Below are 17,265 nucleotides of genomic sequence, written 5' to 3' on the forward strand. Positions count from 1 at the left end.
GCACTCTTGTTCTAGCACAGCGTCTGTGTGCGTGCGTCTGTGTGTGGCAGCAATTAAACAGGCATCCCGATTGTGATGGTTTATTTCTACTAGTTTATTTTCAATTGCAATCACCTTCGACCAATAAAATCTAAACTTTTAACATCCAATCTTGTTTCAGAGGTCACGTGACTATAGAGAAAAAAACTGTAAAGAAAAGAAAGAGCTGCCTGTGTTTAAAAAGGGCGGTGTGTGTTGTGGCTTTCAGGTCCATGTCCAGCAAAGCTTCTCCATAACCTCCCGCTGACAGAATCGAGATTGACCGTTGGTACGGAGTCAGTAATTGACCGTTGGTACGTGGTCAGTAATTGACCATTGGTACGGGGTCAGTAATTGACCGTTGGTAAGGGGGCAGTAATTGACCGTTGGTACGGAGTCAGTAATTGACCGTTGGTACGGGGTCAGTAATTGACCGTTGGTAAGGGGGCAGTAATTGACCGTTGGTACGGAGTCAGTAATTGACCGTTGGGAAGGGGGCAGTAATTGACCGTTGGTATGGAGTCAGTAATTGACCGTTGGTACGGGGTCAGTAATTGACCGTTGGTAAGGGGGCAGTAATTGACCGTTGGTACGGGGTCAGTACTTGACCGGTGTTACGAGGTCAGTACTTGAGCGTTGGTACGGGGTCAGTACCGGACTGTTGGTACAGGGTCAGTACTTGACCGTTGGTATGAGGTCAGTACTTGACCGTTGGTACGGGGCAGAGGTGTAAAAAGTACAAAGTAAAAGTACTCAACTGGGTTCGGCTGTGTTCACCACTTTTGGGAAGTATCTAATTAAGATCTAAATAACCAGGTAAAGGGAGTTCAAAACTAACTAGTGATCAATTAAATAAAAAGGAAGAGTGTAAATTATCAATTAAGGACACTGATGAGTTATGAACTCTGTTTACATGGTCATTTAACCCTCCTTTAGGAACTTCCCAAAACTGGTGAACACAGCCGAGTACTTCTACTTTGTACTTTTTACACCCCTGGTAAGGGGGCAGTACTTGACCGTTGGTACGGGGGAAGTACTTGACCGTTGGTACGGGGGCAGTACTTGACCGTTGGTACGGGTCAGTACTGTGGAATGCAGTGTTGGGTTTTTGCCGAGACATAACAGTTCCCATGTTGTTCACAAAGTAAACTCAAGTTTGACAAAACAAACCTGGAAGCACCTGTCATAACCCATTGGAACGCCAGGAAGGACACTGAACGGAGAGACTTTTCGGAAGACACAACAAAAACTTTTTTAAAGTTTCACTTCACCGGAAATGTTTTGCATTTTTCACTACATACAGCTGATGAGACTGTTTTTTTTTTTCCTGTGGTAGTATACACTCACCTAAAGGATTATTAGGAACACCATACTAATACTGTGTTTGACCTCCTTTCGCCTTCAGAACTGCCTTAATTCTACGTGGCATTGATTCAACAAGGTGCTGAAAGCATTCTTTAGAAATGTTGGCCCATATTGATAGGATAGCATCTTGCAGTTGATGGAGATTTGTGGGATGCACATCCAGGGCATGAAGCTCCCGTTTCACCACATCCCAAAGATGCTCTACTGGGTTGACATCTGGTGACTGTGGGGGCCATTTCAGTACATTGAACTCATTGTCATGTTCAAGAAACCAATTTGAAATGATTCGAGCTTTGTGACATGGTGCATTATCCTGCTAGAAGTAGCCATCAGAGGATGGGTACGTGGTGGTCATAATGGGATGGACATGGTCAGAAATAATGCTCAGGTAGGCCGTGGCATTTAAACGATGCCCAATTGGCACTAAGGGGCCTAAAGTGTGCCAAGAAAACATCCCCCACACCATTACACCACCACCAGGCTGCACAGTGGTAACAAGGCATGATGGATCCATGTTCTCATTCTGTTTACGCCAAATTCTGACTCTACCATCTGAATGTCTCAACAGAAATCGAGACTCATCAGACCAGGCAACATTCTTCCAGTCTTCAACGGTCCAATTTTGGTGAGCTCGTGCAAATTGTAGCCTCTTTTTCCTATTTATTTTGAGTGGTACCCGGTGGGGTCTTCTGCTGTTGTAGCCCATCCGCCTCAAGGTTGTGCGTGTTGTGGCTTCACAAATGCTTTGCTGCATACCTCGGTTGTAACGAGTGGTTATTTCAGTCAAAGTTGCTCTTCTATCAGCTTGAATCAGTCGGCCCATTCTCCTCTGACCTCTAGCATCAACAAGGCATTTTTCGCCCACAGGACTGCCGCATACTGGATGTTTTTCCCTTTTCACACCATTCTTTGTAAACCCTAGAAATGGTTGTGCGTGAAAATCCCAGTAACTGAGCAGATTGTGAAATACTCAGACAGGCCCATCTGGCACCAACAACCATGGTGCCAGATGCTCAAAATAGCTTAAATCAATAGTCTTGACCAGGACCACACCCCTAAATGCATTGAAGCAACTGCCATGTGATTGGTTGATTAGATAATTGCATTAATGAGAAATTGAACAGGTGTTCCTAATAATCCTTTAGGTGAGTGTATAAGTACAGCAGTCCGTAGTAGGTACCGGTAACCATCAACCCGGACAAATATGTTTGTGAATCGGTGGCATGACAGACTCAAAGGGGAACATACATCTGCATATATAAGCCTGAACCACAGTTCCTTCGTCCATCACAGACCCAAAGTGTCCATGTTTTGTGTGGCCACCATTATTTTCCAGCACTGCCTTAAACCTCTTGGGCATGGAGTTCATCAGAGCTTCACAGGTTGCCACTGGAGTCCTCTTCCACTCCTCCATGATGACATCACGGAGCTGGTGGATGTTACAGACCTTGCCCTCCTCCACCTTCCGTTTGAGGATGCCCCACAGACAACCTCTGGATATGATGCTGAGCACGTGCACTCAACTTCCATGGCGAAGCCTGTTCTGAGTGGAACCTGTCCTGTTAAACCGCTGTATGGTCTTGGCCACCGTGCTGCAGCTCAGCTTCAGGTTTTTGGCAATCTTCTTGTAGCCTAGGCCATCTTTATGTAGAGCAACAATTCTTTTTTCAGATCCCCAGAGAGTTCTTTGCCATGAGGTGCCATGTAGAAATTACAGTGACCAGTATGAGGGAGTGTGAGATCGATAATACCAAGTTTAACACACCTGTTCCGCATTCACACCTGAGACCTTGTAACACTAACGAGTCACATGACACCAGGGAGGGAAAATGGCTTCTTGGGCCCAATTTGGACATTTTCACTTAGGGGTGTACTCACTTTTGTTGCCAGTGGTTTAGACATTAATGGCTGTGTGTAGAGTTAATTCAGCAAATTCACACTGCTAAACAAGCTGTACACTCACTACTTTACATTGTAGCAAAGTGTCATTTCTTCAGTGTGGTCACATGAAAAGATACAATCAAATATTAGCAAAAATGTGAGGGGTGTACTCACTTCCGTTTGTGTGACGTGGCCAGACGCACAGCTGTGCCTGTCTTTGTAGTCCCGTTTTCAAATGTGGAACCAAAGGTGGAATCCTAACCGTCTTTGGCCAACCAGCCCTCTTCACAGCTTGTAATGCTATTGAAATATATACTGAAACCAACGCGTCACCGGTCACATCCCCAGCCCTGCGTAAGGGACTATAGGAGGAGGTTTCGTCTGCACAGCCAAACATGTTGAACAAGCTAATAGCAAACGCCATGTCTCCCCTGAGAATCCTTAGGAATACCACTTCCACAATGTTGTGTCATATATATATATATATATAACCAGATGACATACGTGCACTTGTATCCAGATTTATATACATGCATACCGACACACACACACGCAGAAACACGCAAGTGGGTCGAGCTACAGTATATACCGCGTTATGCACTCGTCAAAGCACAACGCATGCAGTACGTCTGCGCCCGGCAGCGCTCCCGGCTCAGGGTATACGCTGGGGTAACAGCTCTGGGGCGCGGCGCTAAGTGGTAACGTCTATCGGCGGGCGGGAAGGTGAGGAACCGGCTGAGAGGGGGAAGGCGGAGAACACGGAGACACGCAGTACAGCTGAGGCCCAAGGGGAGAAAACACGACTGGAGCAACATTAGAGGTTCTGACACGGAGCTTCTTTCGTAAGCACAGCCAGGCGTTTTTTCCCCCTCTTCTCCCACCCTTTCCACTTCAAAGCACTATTTATGCAGAAACCAGTTCAACTTTTCCTGTCCTCCGCTCTCCTCTCCTCCCCAGGGGCGATGTGTTTTATTTTTTTTTTTTGGGAACACGCCTTTTTTTCCTCCCTGTTACTGAAGGGAGACGAGGGAAAACATACATGTATTACATCTGTCTGTCTGTCTGCCTGACTGACTGTGTCTCTCTCTCTCTCTCTGTGTGACTGTCTGTCTGTCTTCCTCATTCTCAACCTTCGTCTGTTTCTCCCCTCCACTCATCACTATTCTTCCTCCTCTTAATCGCTGTCCCTGTCTCACCCTTTCTCTTTCTATCCCTAACCCATTTCCTCCTCCCCCCCCCTCCCCCCCGGCTTCTCATCCTCCATCTCTGCAGCTGCAATCCTCTGAGCCCCCGCCCCGCCCCCCCCAGTGTGCTGGAACGCCGTCCAACATTTTAACCGCAGCTCTGAAACAATCGAACATCTGTTTGGACTCCGGCCCAGGCTGTGCCTCCCTGCTGCCCGTGCACCAGCCACCGCCGCGTTAACCCCTCGCGTCCCGGCACAGTGTGGCCAGACAGGCCACAGTCCGCCATGCCAGCACGCGCACACGCACACACAACCCTGGAGTCTTAGCCGAAGGGAAATGCATACAAGGCCACCGCTGTGTGTGTGTGTGCGTGTGTGTGTGTGTGTGTGTGTGAGCATTGAGGACGGGATGTCTGAGTGGGTGGGAGTGAAGGTGAGGGGCGTTGTGTGTGTGTGTGTGTGTGTGTGTGTGGAGGAAGGGGGGGGCATGGGTGCATCATAAGCAGAATATTTGTGTGTCTGGCAGTCTAGTACAAATGTTTATGGAGATATAAAAAGAAATGTATGGAGGACCTAATTATACCAAGTGAATTGCAATGTTTGCAGTTTAGCACAGCTATATTAGCATTATTAGCGTTTCCCCCTCAACAGTAATGCTTGAGTAGCATGTTAGATGTTAGTGCTAGCACAGTAGTTGCCTCAGTACTAATCGAGTTTGATAACCATTCTTTCTTTTGTAATTGTGAAGCATGTGTGCTCCATAAGCTCCATGACCTTTACCAAAAGACTGAAAATGTAGAAACATTGTTAAAGGCAAATCAACGCAGCCGGGGAGAAGAGACATGTTTGAAAAATGTGCCTGTTCAAAGGCTGTGACTGACACCTTAGGGCAAACTAGCACACACACACACACACACACAAACACGTTAACACCTACACTAGCACACACACAAATACACAAACAGGTTGTGAATGGAAGTTCAAGTTCACAGCTGCAGATGAAAGGCTGAGGAGGAGAGGGGAAGGTATGTGCCCAAACTGATGACCCTCAGAACTGTAACTCAGAGATCCAGACCAGACAGACAGACTAACAGACAGACTGTAACTCAGGGATCCAGACCAGACAGACAGACTAACAGACAGACTGTAACTCAGGGATCCAGACCAGACAGACAGACTAACAGACAGACTGTAACTCAGGGATCCAGACCAGACAGACAGACTAACAGACAGACTGTAACTCAGGGATCCAGACCAGACAGACAGACTAACAGACAGACTGTAACTCAGGGATCCAGACCAGACAGACAGACTAACAGACAGACTGTAACTCAGGGATCCAGACCAGACTGACAGACTAACAGGCAGACTGTAACTCAGGGATCCAGACCAGACTGACAGACAGACTAACAGACAGACTGTAACTCAGAGATCTAGACCAGACAGACAGACTAACAGACAGACTGTAACTCAGGGATCCAGATCAGACAGACAGACTAACAGACAGACTGTAACTCAGGGATCCAGACCAGACTGACAGACAGACTAACAGACAGACTGTAACTCAGGGATCCAGACCAGACTGACAGACAGACTAACAGACAGACTGTAACTAAGGGATCCAGACCAGACTGACAGACAGACTAACAGACAGACTGTAACTCAGGGATCCAGACCAGACAGACAGACTAACAGACAGACTGTAACTCAGGGATCCAGACCAGACTGACAGACAGACTAACAGACTGACTGTAACTCAGGGATCCAGACCAGACAGACAGACTGTAACTCAAGGATCTAGGTCAGACAGACAGACAGACAGACAGACTGTAACTCAAGGATCTAGGCCAGACAGAAAGACTTACAGACAGACTGTAACTTAGGGATCAAGACCAGACAGACAGACAGACTGTAGCTCCAGGATCTAGACTAGACAGACAGACTTACAGACAGACTGTAACTTAGGGATCAAGACCAGACAGACTGTAGCTCCAGGATCTAGACTAGACAGACAGACTTACAGAAAGACTGTAGCTACAGGTTCTAGACCAGACAGACAGACTTACAGACAGACTGTAGCTCCAGGATCCAGACAAGACAAACAGACAGACAGATGACCAGGCAGGCAGACAGTTAGATAAACAGACACACAACCAGAGAGTCAATCAGACAGGCAGACAACCAGTTTAAACAAACATCAACCATAATATTTTTAAAACAATACCACACAAGATGATGTGGTATATGGCCAACGCACCACAGATAAGAGCTGTTCTTAGGCACAACATGATGTGGATCGCCGAGATACGGCACTCAACTGTGGTGTACACTGGCAAAACACCACACACTTTCCATAGTGCCTTATTTTTATACACTAGTTAATCCGCCATGGGCCGATTCTGTGCCAAACCAATTAAGTAAGAATTTACTTCTATGTTTCAAAGATTACAAACCGTTTAGCGATACTTGTTATCAGTGTGGTAAAAATAAAATACATTGTTATATCCAAGGGGTACTGTCTCAAATACCACAGCTCAAATACCACAGCTCAAATACCCCAGCTCAAATACCCCAGCTAAAATACCACAGCTTGTAGCAAAACAACACTGAGCGTTCAAACCATTTGGTTCATAGCATTACTTAAGGTACTGTACTGTTCAAGTGCAATCGCTTGGTTAAAATATTCTGACAACATGAAGTTCAGGACGCAGTGAAATGATATGTATCCGCTTGGTGGTGGGAATCTCATCAGGAATTTACTGGGCTGGATCCCCAGATCTTCATAGACAACGAAACTGTATCCTACTTTAGTTTCGTGACCTTTTGTGATCTATTCTGCAATAATCACCAAGATCTTCATTGAGAGGACAAGGGTTTGATGACCCCTATATTAATCAGCAACAGAGATCTGTTGACAGGTGGGGGGGCGGGGGGGGGGGGGGCAGGATTGTCTCTGTCTCTCCTCACTGTACACTACATTACAGCATGTGTGTGTGTGTGTGTGCTTTTGTTTAGTCAGTGTGGGAGTGTCCCACCAGCAGAAAGGGGAGGGGTTGACACCTAACACACGTGAACACTGGCAAGCACATGCATGTTTGACTGTGTGTGTGTGTCATGTGTGTGTGTGTGTGTCATGTGTGTGTGTCATGTGTGTGTGTGTGGGTGTGTGCACCGCGCGCCGTGTGGAATGTTAACAGGGTCCAGATGTGGGGAGGTGAGAGATGAGACACGTCCCAAACGGCTCCCTCTAACCCCTCCACACGGGGCAGACCGCCATGGGCCCGGGTCAAAAGTAGTGGACTACATAGGGAATAAGGTCCACTTGGGACCCGGGAAAGTAAAGTCCAATACAGCGTTCCATTCACATTCACATCCCGGTCCTTCACCAGACACTACACAGTCAGTCATGCCCGTAGAGATGGGTAGAAGGCTCAACATGGAGAAAACACTTCTGACTCCTTCACCAGACACTACACAGTCAGTCATGCCCATAGAGACTGATAGAAGGCTCAACATGGAGAAAACACTTCTGACTCCTTCACCAGACACTACACAGTCAGTCATGCCCGTAGAGACGGATAGAAGGCTCAACATGGAGAAAACACTTCTGACTCCTTCACCAGACACTACACAGTCAGTCATGCCCGTAGAGACGGATAGAAGGCTCAACATGGAGAAAACACTTCTGACTCCTTCACCAGACACTACACAGTCAGTCATGTCCATAGAGACGGTTAGAAGGCTCAACATGGAGAAAACACTTCTGACTCCTTCACCAGACACTACACAGTCAGTCATGTCCGTAGAGATGGATAGAAGGCTCAACATGGAGAAAACACTTCTGACTCCTTCACCAGACACTACACAGTCAGTCATGCCCGTAGAGATGGATAGAAGGCTCAACATGGAGAAAACACTTCTGACTCCTTCACCAGACACTACAGAGTCAGGCATGCCCGTAAAGATGGATAGAAGGCTCAACATGGAGAAAAAACACCTGAGTCCTTTACCAGACACTACACAGTCAGTCATGCCTGTAAAGATGGATAGAAGGCTTAACATGGAGAAAACACATCTGAGTCCTTTACCTGTACCAATAGAGATGGATAGAAGGCTCGACTTGGAGAAAGCACATTCTAGCTTGATCACCGCCATGAAAGCATCCACCATGACTATGTACACACCTATGTGGGACTTTTCTGCTAATTGAGCGTATGGGGCCAGTAACTGAAAGGTTATCGGTTCTGAGTTGACAAGAAAATCTTTCAATCTAAAATTATCCAATATTATTAATTAGATTTTCAGCTTAGTTTCACAGGATTAAGAAATAAAAAGAACTAGACTAAAAGTCTGGAAAACAACAGTCTAAAAAAAGTCACACTGACTATTGTCTAGCTGAGAACTGTGAGGAAAAAGGCATTTATAAGACGTTCTACATTTCTGGATGAGACTTTAGAGAAGAGAGCAGTGCATAACAAACAGCTACACCTAGTGGACAGGTGCTGAATTACAAGTACTTGCTGGTTGATTTGTGGCATTTTTTTATTCCAGTTTTTGAAAAGTTATCTTCCTCTGCCTATTTGTTAGAATGAAAGGTATTGAAATAGAATGAAAATAATGAAATAATATAATGAACCGGCCATGAACAATATTGGAACGGATATTAAACATAAAATGTAAAGACTAGATTGCTAACTATATTGCCTTACATATTTCAATGACACTTTTAATTTAAAAAATAAATTCACAGTTAGCGCTGCTACTATAATATCCTGCTGCCAGAAGAACGGTAATGAAGCCTCGTATGGCCATCACTAATAAGAAGTATCAGAAAGTGTAGATTCTGGGGGTTTCCAAGACACATACCATTACCAAATGACAAAATATTCCTAGCTCTCATTCCAAATGTAGGGTTTTGCATAAATCATTGTTTCAGAACATAAAATAACATAAAAGTAATCAAAAGGCTTCTGGACTATTTGAAAAAACATCTATGTATTTCAATAACGATTAATGGGGGAGTCCAACGATACCTTTCTAGAGATCCCCAAATTAGCCTATCTGAGTAAATTTGAGTTCAGTAACTTAAAATATATTCAAGATATTTGAATAAAGCTCACAAGACTTGGGACCCCTGGGAACAAGGCATTAAAAAGGGCATTTGAGGGAAGCCTTATTTTGCTGCTGTACTCAAGGCAGAATTATGACTTGATAATGGTCCTTGTCACTTACGAAGCATACATGTGCCACAACATCCAAGTCATCCTATTACACAGCAACACCAATATTGAAAATTTCACTGACGGAAAGTGCAACACGATAAAACCTGTTGTAATGTTTTCCACTGATTCACAGTGCACTCTGTGTGATGTAATGAAAAGTACAACATTACACATCAATAATATTCTAGGTCACCTCAGAAAACCTCCTTTAGGCCTCTTTCAAATACCCCCCAGAATATAGATAGAAAACTGGCCCGCCAAGCCAATTGCATTTAAAGCTTCTGGGGCCTTCTTTGGACAGGCAGAGTTAAATATTTGCAGTGCAGTCCATAATTTATTTGTTGGGCTTTATTTCTGTGTTAGGCGAGATGTCACAGCAGTGTTTGTTTACCATGGCTCATAGTTCTTCTGGGCAGGCACTTGGCTCGGTTCCACCACATGCAGCCTCCCAGGGTCTGGGTAGAAACGTTCTCCTCGTCCTGCTCCAGTGTCCCATCTGAGCAAAGCCCAGATTGGAAACACATTTCTGGCCCTTTGTCTTCTTGCGCTGACAGACCCTGGGAGTTCACAGGGTAAGAGGAAGCAGCGTAACAGCACGACCACATTTCAGATCCCTTTACCTCCGGAGTGGAGTGAGAGGCGACAGGCCAGATCATGCGTCCTACCCTCCTGCGTTTTGTACTTTTAGCAATTCAGCCGATGATTACTTCCAGTGCAATGTACGGAAGCAATTACGGTTAAGTGCCTTGCTTAAGGGCACAACATTATTATTATTTATTTATTTTTTACCTTGTCAGCTAAGGGATTTCAAACCAGTGGCCGTTCAGTTAAAGGCCCAAATGCTCATGTTGGCTGAATCGCTCCGGTTAAATTGATCTGACATAACTGCAGTGATGGTCCTGAATAGAGCATTACACAAGAGCACCACTGGAGCGACCTTTGGTTCCACTGCAAATATTCAATACTCAATAAGTACAGCTGCGTAAACACACCATACCACAAAACGTAAACAAACACACCAGAAAAACTTAATCCGCACAAACTGTTTTTATTTTAAAGATCTGTTCATAGTTTCACTGTGTACACACTGTCGGGCCAGAGATCCCTCGGCAGACAAGTTGAGATACTTCACATATCAAGACTAGGCGGTAACCATTACAGCAGACAGTCTGATGAACTAGAACCAGATAGAGGGACTTATTCATCTGATATTGTTCCAAGAAGACGAGCTGTGGTGAAAGCCTCCCTAACACAGCTCCGAACAGTGCCCTATACCCTCGTTTTGACCGTAGCTCTATGGACCCCGTGTAAACCTAGTGCGCCACTGAAGGGTTTCTGGGACGCAGAAATGTGACAGTGCCTAACTCTTTTGCCACGCCAACTATTTACAGTGAGTGATGGAGCAATAAAAACGAAAAAGAAATGAGCGAGCAATAACAGTGGTGTTCCTCGAGCCGGGGTCTACTGCAGCCAGATCCTCCTACACGGATTTACAATCACCATAGGCTCAGATTTGTACTTCACAGTGCCTCTGGATTTACTTCAACACCACAAGAGGAGTTGATTGCACTTGCAACATCTGCCAGCCAGTCCCCTCGATGTAATAATTTCAACTTGGTTGGGGCGAAGAAAAAAATAAATAATATCTTCTCGCACATTGGTTTTTTGCATGGAAACAATTAGCGGGCCAGGACGGCGTTTTTTTGGGCGAAGCACAGGAACCGCACAGTACATGTTTGGAGCGTCAGGCACAAACATTTAAATGAGAGCCCAATGATGCACTTCACTAAGTAAGTAGTTCACACAGATGGCTGACCTTGATTCGGCCCTTACACTGAACATGTGCCAGGTTGTGTAACCAGCTGAATTCTCTTTAAGGTAAAAGGAAAGCTGTTTCATAGTCCGTCCGGCCCAACCAATGCCTGATGGGGGAGTTCTGTGCTACTGGCATGCCAGTCAACCCCCTGCAAAGCCCTATACTCCCCCCCCTACCCCCCCCCAAAAAAAATTGTTACTCATTGTTACACCCCACCCAAAACTGAAATCACTGTCAGGGCAACTCTCAGAGCTGCCAAGTAATAATCACCAGGATTAAAAGAGGAATAACAGCAAGTATCAAAAATGTGTTTCCATGTTCACAAATACCTTTAACCCATTGTCGAAATGCATAGCTTAAGGAGAACAAGGTTAGAGCAGCAGTTCCCAATCAGAGAGAACCAGGTAGAGTTAAAGCTGCAGTTCCCAACCAGGGAGAACCATGTACAGTTAAAGCAGCAGTTCCCAACCAGAGAGAACCATGTAGAGTTAGACCAGCAGTTCCCAACCTGGGAGAACCAGGGGGAGTTAGAGCAGCAGGTCCCAACCATGGAGAACCAGGTAGAGTTAGAACAGCAGTTCCCAACAAGGGAGAACCAGGGAGAGTTAAAGCAGCAGTTCCCAACCATGGAGAACCAGGGAGAGTTAGAGCAGCAGTTCCCAACCAGGGAGAACCAGGGAGAGTTAGAGCAGCAGTTCCCAACCAGGGAGAACCAGGTAGAGTTAGAGCAGCAGTTCCCAACCAGGGAGAACCAGGTAGAGTTAGAGCAGCAGTTCCCAACCAGGGAGAACCAGGTAGAGTTAGAGAAGTGGACATAAACCATTTGGTTGTGATATATGGCACATATGGTACATTTTATGTGATCAATTTGGGTTACAGGTTCACAATCATAGAGTTTTATGCTGAGACAAAACATGACAGTCATGCCAAGTTTCCCTTTGCTAGCAAATTCAGTATCTGAAAGCGAAATTTTTTCTGAGTGGTCATAACACGCTTGCTATTGCTAAAGAAAACCTTGAACTTTCACCATCTTTGGCCACTGTCTATAAAATTTACCTCTTCTGTTGTTTTGAAGGGTGAAAGAGGAGCTTCCATATTAGACATTATTAACAGATTCACAGGAATGCCAAGGAAGCGGCATTTCCCCATGTCTTGACAGAGATGTCAGAAAATATTTAGAATGGGTCGCGGAAGTCTGGTATTGTTTTGTAAAGATCTGAATGAATGTAGAATTTTACATATCTCAACAGAATTTAGATTTATTTTAGAGGAAAAAATACATCAACATCAACAAAATACAGCTTTCAAATAGAACTTGGTGTATTAGCAGTTCTCTTTAGCAATTTGTGATGTCAAAGAAGTTAGCTTGCCGAAATTATTTTTCAAGAATATGAGCATTATGGAATTAATGCAACATAATTAATTATCAGGATCATTACAGAGAGTCTATTAGAAAATGTTACGTTTAGGGAGTGAACGTCAACGTGACATTTAAATAACATAACCTGTTACAAGGGAAGGGTTGTATTCACAACCACCATCTAATGAAACAAGAAAGGAGCGACATGAATATTTCAACATATAAAAAAAATATGAAAAATTCCAGAGCAATATGTCCTGCTACGTTATGTTCTCGTGAACACAGCACCGATCAACAAGGTCCAGTTTGAAAGCGTGTTTAGAATTAAAAAAAAACATCCTCAGGTTTTGCCCTCTGGCCTCTTTGCAAGGTATAGACTGAACAGCACACAGTATTCCCGGAAGATAAGCCAAGACGCCCCTAAGTCTTCCCTTCCTCCATCCTCCTCCAACTGTCCACCAGGCTCTAATAGCTGCATCCTCCTCTGCTCAGAACAAATCTATAAAACGGTAGATTCCCAGTCTTCTCTGGAGGGGCGGCCAAACTGCTTCCACATGTGCTTTTTCCATATCCCGCTGCTATTCTGGAATTTCGTTTATGTACATTGTCAAACTTCTCACAGTGTGAGAAGAAAAGGAAGAAAAGCAATTACGGGCAAGGAGAGCAGAGAAGGGGTGGTGGATTAACCCTTGCCTGTGTATAGTACCAGGCGCTGGGGATGTGAGACGCTCCGTCCCAGGGACAGGGCCTCGGTCTTGGGGTCGTTCACACGGGAAGAGGGGCCAGGCTGCATCCTGTCTCTGAAGCTTTCCCCTCAAAACCCCTTACAGTTACACCACCGCCAACAGACATCTCAGGGCTCAAATCCCCCCCCCCACACACACCCCCCACCGGTCCTCAATCCTCTCCGATCCCCAACCCACGCGCTTCCCGACCACCGTGCCCTCCCCCGCTCCGAAAGGGTCCTGAGAACAGTCCAAGAACAGGAAAGAAAAGTCGGTCTAATGCGAACGCTCTCCTTTGCTCCGCCTCCGATTCCCTCCCACAATGAAACCCAAATAAATTACGTGTAATGGTCACTGAAAGGGGCCTGTTTGTCTTAGTTATAAAAACATAATCATAAAATGTCCACCTCCCCCTCCTTTGTCGACAGGCTGGCCAGATCTATACACGCTTTGTTTTTTACGACACTGTCCCTGGTTTTATGTGCAGCGTATTCTGAGAGGGTACATTTGTGTGGACAAAAATATACAATGACTTTCATAAGTCTTTGTGGGATTCTTATTTCAACACATCAGAATCCACGTGTATTTGTTGGTCAAATAACCATCGTCGAGGACACACACACACACACACACACACACACACACACACACACACACACACACACACTGAGTCAGCTCTGTGCACTGTGGCTCTTCTGTTGGAAGCTGAATGCTGTTGAGGTAACACACACATCTTTTAAGAGGAAGAATAACTGTAAGAGACATGATTCTTTGTATCCCCACTGAAGTTAGACTGATTTATCTGTGATCTGTCCCCACTGAAGTTAGACTGATTTATCTGTGATCTGTCCCCACTGAAGTTAGACTGATTTATCTGTGATCTGTCCCCACAGAAGTTAGACTGATTTATCTGTTATCTGTCCCCACTGAAGTTAGACTGATTTATCTGTGATCTGTCCCCACTGAAGTTAGACTGATTTATCTGTGATCTGTCCCCACTGAAGTTAGACTGATTTATCTGTGATCTGTCCCCACAGAAGTTAGACTGATTTATCTGTGATCTGTCCCCACTGAAGTTAGACTGGTTTATCTGTGATCTGTCCCCACTGACGTTAGACTGGTTTATCTGTGATCGGTCCCCACTGAAATTCACCGTGACCTACGGGCACCAAGAGGGACAATGGCACCTGGCGTGACTTTTTCCAGTGTAATAAACCGCAGTACCCGTGACTCCATCAGAACCACAGCTCACCACAGCCAACAGGGTACACCTCCCAGCGCCGCCAGTGTGTATACATTGATGCACAACACACGCCCGGACAATATTGACACGGAGCAAAGCGCAAAAAAAGCCCACGAGGCGTGGCCTAGTAGATTCCCCTACGTGATCCCAGACTAATCACACTGCCCTCCATCTATGTCTGTGTGCAACTACGGCCTTGTGTGGAAGAGCCTGGACGGGTTGAGGAACCGCAAGCATCACCTTCCTGCAGTTAAACCCTACAGGACTGGCAACAGTGTTGGGGGGGGCACGAGAGAGAGAAGGGGGAGAAGTGATAAGGGAGAGAAAGAGAAGCGAAGGCAAGAGAGTGGGGGGAGAGGGTGAGGCCGAGATATGAGGGAAGGAAGGAGAGCACAGGAGAGAAAGAGTAGGGAGAGAAGAGAGAGAGTGAAAGAGAGGAGGGGGAGACCAGCTGGGAGGTCTGTGTGCTAGATGGATACTAATGCTATAGACTATAGGGTCTAGACACCCCCAACTCACTCCCCAGCCCCTTATCTCTACCGCCCCCCCCCCACCATCTCCTCTCCCCCTCTCATTCCCCAACGAGAGATGATGAGGACAGAGCCTGAATTCTGCCCCGGCCCCAGGCTATAATTAGCAACCCCCAATTTAACTCATCATGCTCTATGTGTGTGTGAGTGTGTGTGTGTGTATTTGCCTGTGTGTTTAACCCTGACAGAGCTATCATGTCAGGTCTTGAGAGCCTGGGGAGGAAGTAATCTTCCTCAAAACAGATGTGACTAGTAAGGTCATCTAACAGCGTTGCTGTCACACTGAAGCGCACATGTTTAGTATTCTCTCATGTTCTGCAGGTGTGTGTGTGTGTGTGTGTGTGTGTGTGAGAGAGAGAGATGCTCAGTCTCTGTGTCTGTGCACGTGTTTGTATAACAGACAGACAGGACTGCATTCATTAGTTGGACAGCATAGACTCAATGTTTACGATTTCTGGAGGGGATACAGTAATTAGACATGTTGAGTCATCTTCCCGTGCCAGTCACTAAGGCAGCCCGAGACTGAATGATACGGTAGACACGTCTTTTTTTGTCTGCCTTCACTCAATGAGAAGATAAAAGGATGTAAACCCAAAAGGCCATGTAATACAATTGTGATCACTATTCAGATATATTGCAACACAGAAAGACCAGCCTCTGTTGTCAACTTTGTTATGGCTTGCCCCAAGAATCGGAGTACTTAAGCTAATAAAAGGGAACTTCTAACAGTGCAAATCGTCAAATTGAACAAGACATGGAATATTAAAGTTAATGCTTGCAAGGCGACTGAAATGATTTTTTTTCTTTTTTTAAACGGCAACATTATTTTCATAAAGCGATCTTTCCCATGGTCCATTTGTCTATTTAATACGGCACATCTGGTGGATACATTCTCCTTCTCCTCGTGAAAAACAAATTCATGGTCATCAGGGCTGCAGCGAGCAGCGAGCAGCGAGCCCCGCAGCCTCTCGGGTGGCTGGAGTTACACTTGGTTTTATGACTGATGGAAGGACTCAGGCCCGGACAGGGAGAGTTACGGCCTACTGGAGCCCTGCGGCCAGGCCACTGGAAGACATTGTTATGGCAACAGAAGTTTGGTTGTATTTGGGCTACGTCGGCTGTGTGGTGAGGTAATGCTGGTGATGTAACATAAGGTTGGGGGGGGGGGGGGGTAGGGGGGGTGGGGTTAGTCGGGATCTCGCTAATGTTAGCCAGACAGCGCCGGGCCAAGCAGGAAACATGAGGCATGCCCACCTAATGCCCATCTAGAAATGTCTTTCTTAAATTGCAGAGGCCACCAAGTGACAGCCTTGAGGTCAGCTCTCAGACAAGGCCAATTATACAGCCTGAGTCAAGTTAATGCCTGGACTCAGAAAGGCAGGTCCATGTTTTTCCTCGGCTACATACTCGGCCTCCCTTCCTGTAAATTCAGTGTTTCCCCTAAACCAGTCAGCAGGAAAATCACTGCAACGCCTTTTTTTTCTTATTTTCTTTTTTAAATAGAAAGATGTTTTGTAACCAGAATAACAAACATAGCACTACTACTTATTCTGATCTAGGCTGCTCCAGAAAACAAGTGTTGTTTTTAACCCTCGAGGACACTGGCCAGGCAGTGCATGTGGCCAAGACGAGCAACAAAATGGCCCCCCTCGATTTGCCTGTCCAGAAAACACAGCACACTGCTCTGGGTGTGCCCTCTCTATTTTCTCCATGGCTGTAATTGCTTGTTTCAGGATAATAAGAAGGAAAGACTCTCGGAGGAGCCTCAAAACCGCAAAAACAGCAGCCTTGAGACGAACGCCACAGCCGCAGTGCAGCGCTTAGGGGGAAGGGAAGGGGAGCGCAGAGGTGAGGAGAGGTGAGGAGGGGTGAGGAGAGGTGGACTGTTGGCTAGTTATTATTGTGGGCTCATTCTCCCG

The sequence above is a fragment of the Esox lucius genome, chromosome 12 (assembly GCF_011004845.1).
Source record: "Esox lucius isolate fEsoLuc1 chromosome 12, fEsoLuc1.pri, whole genome shotgun sequence".
NCBI classification, from domain to species: Eukaryota; Metazoa; Chordata; class Actinopteri; order Esociformes; family Esocidae; genus Esox; species Esox lucius.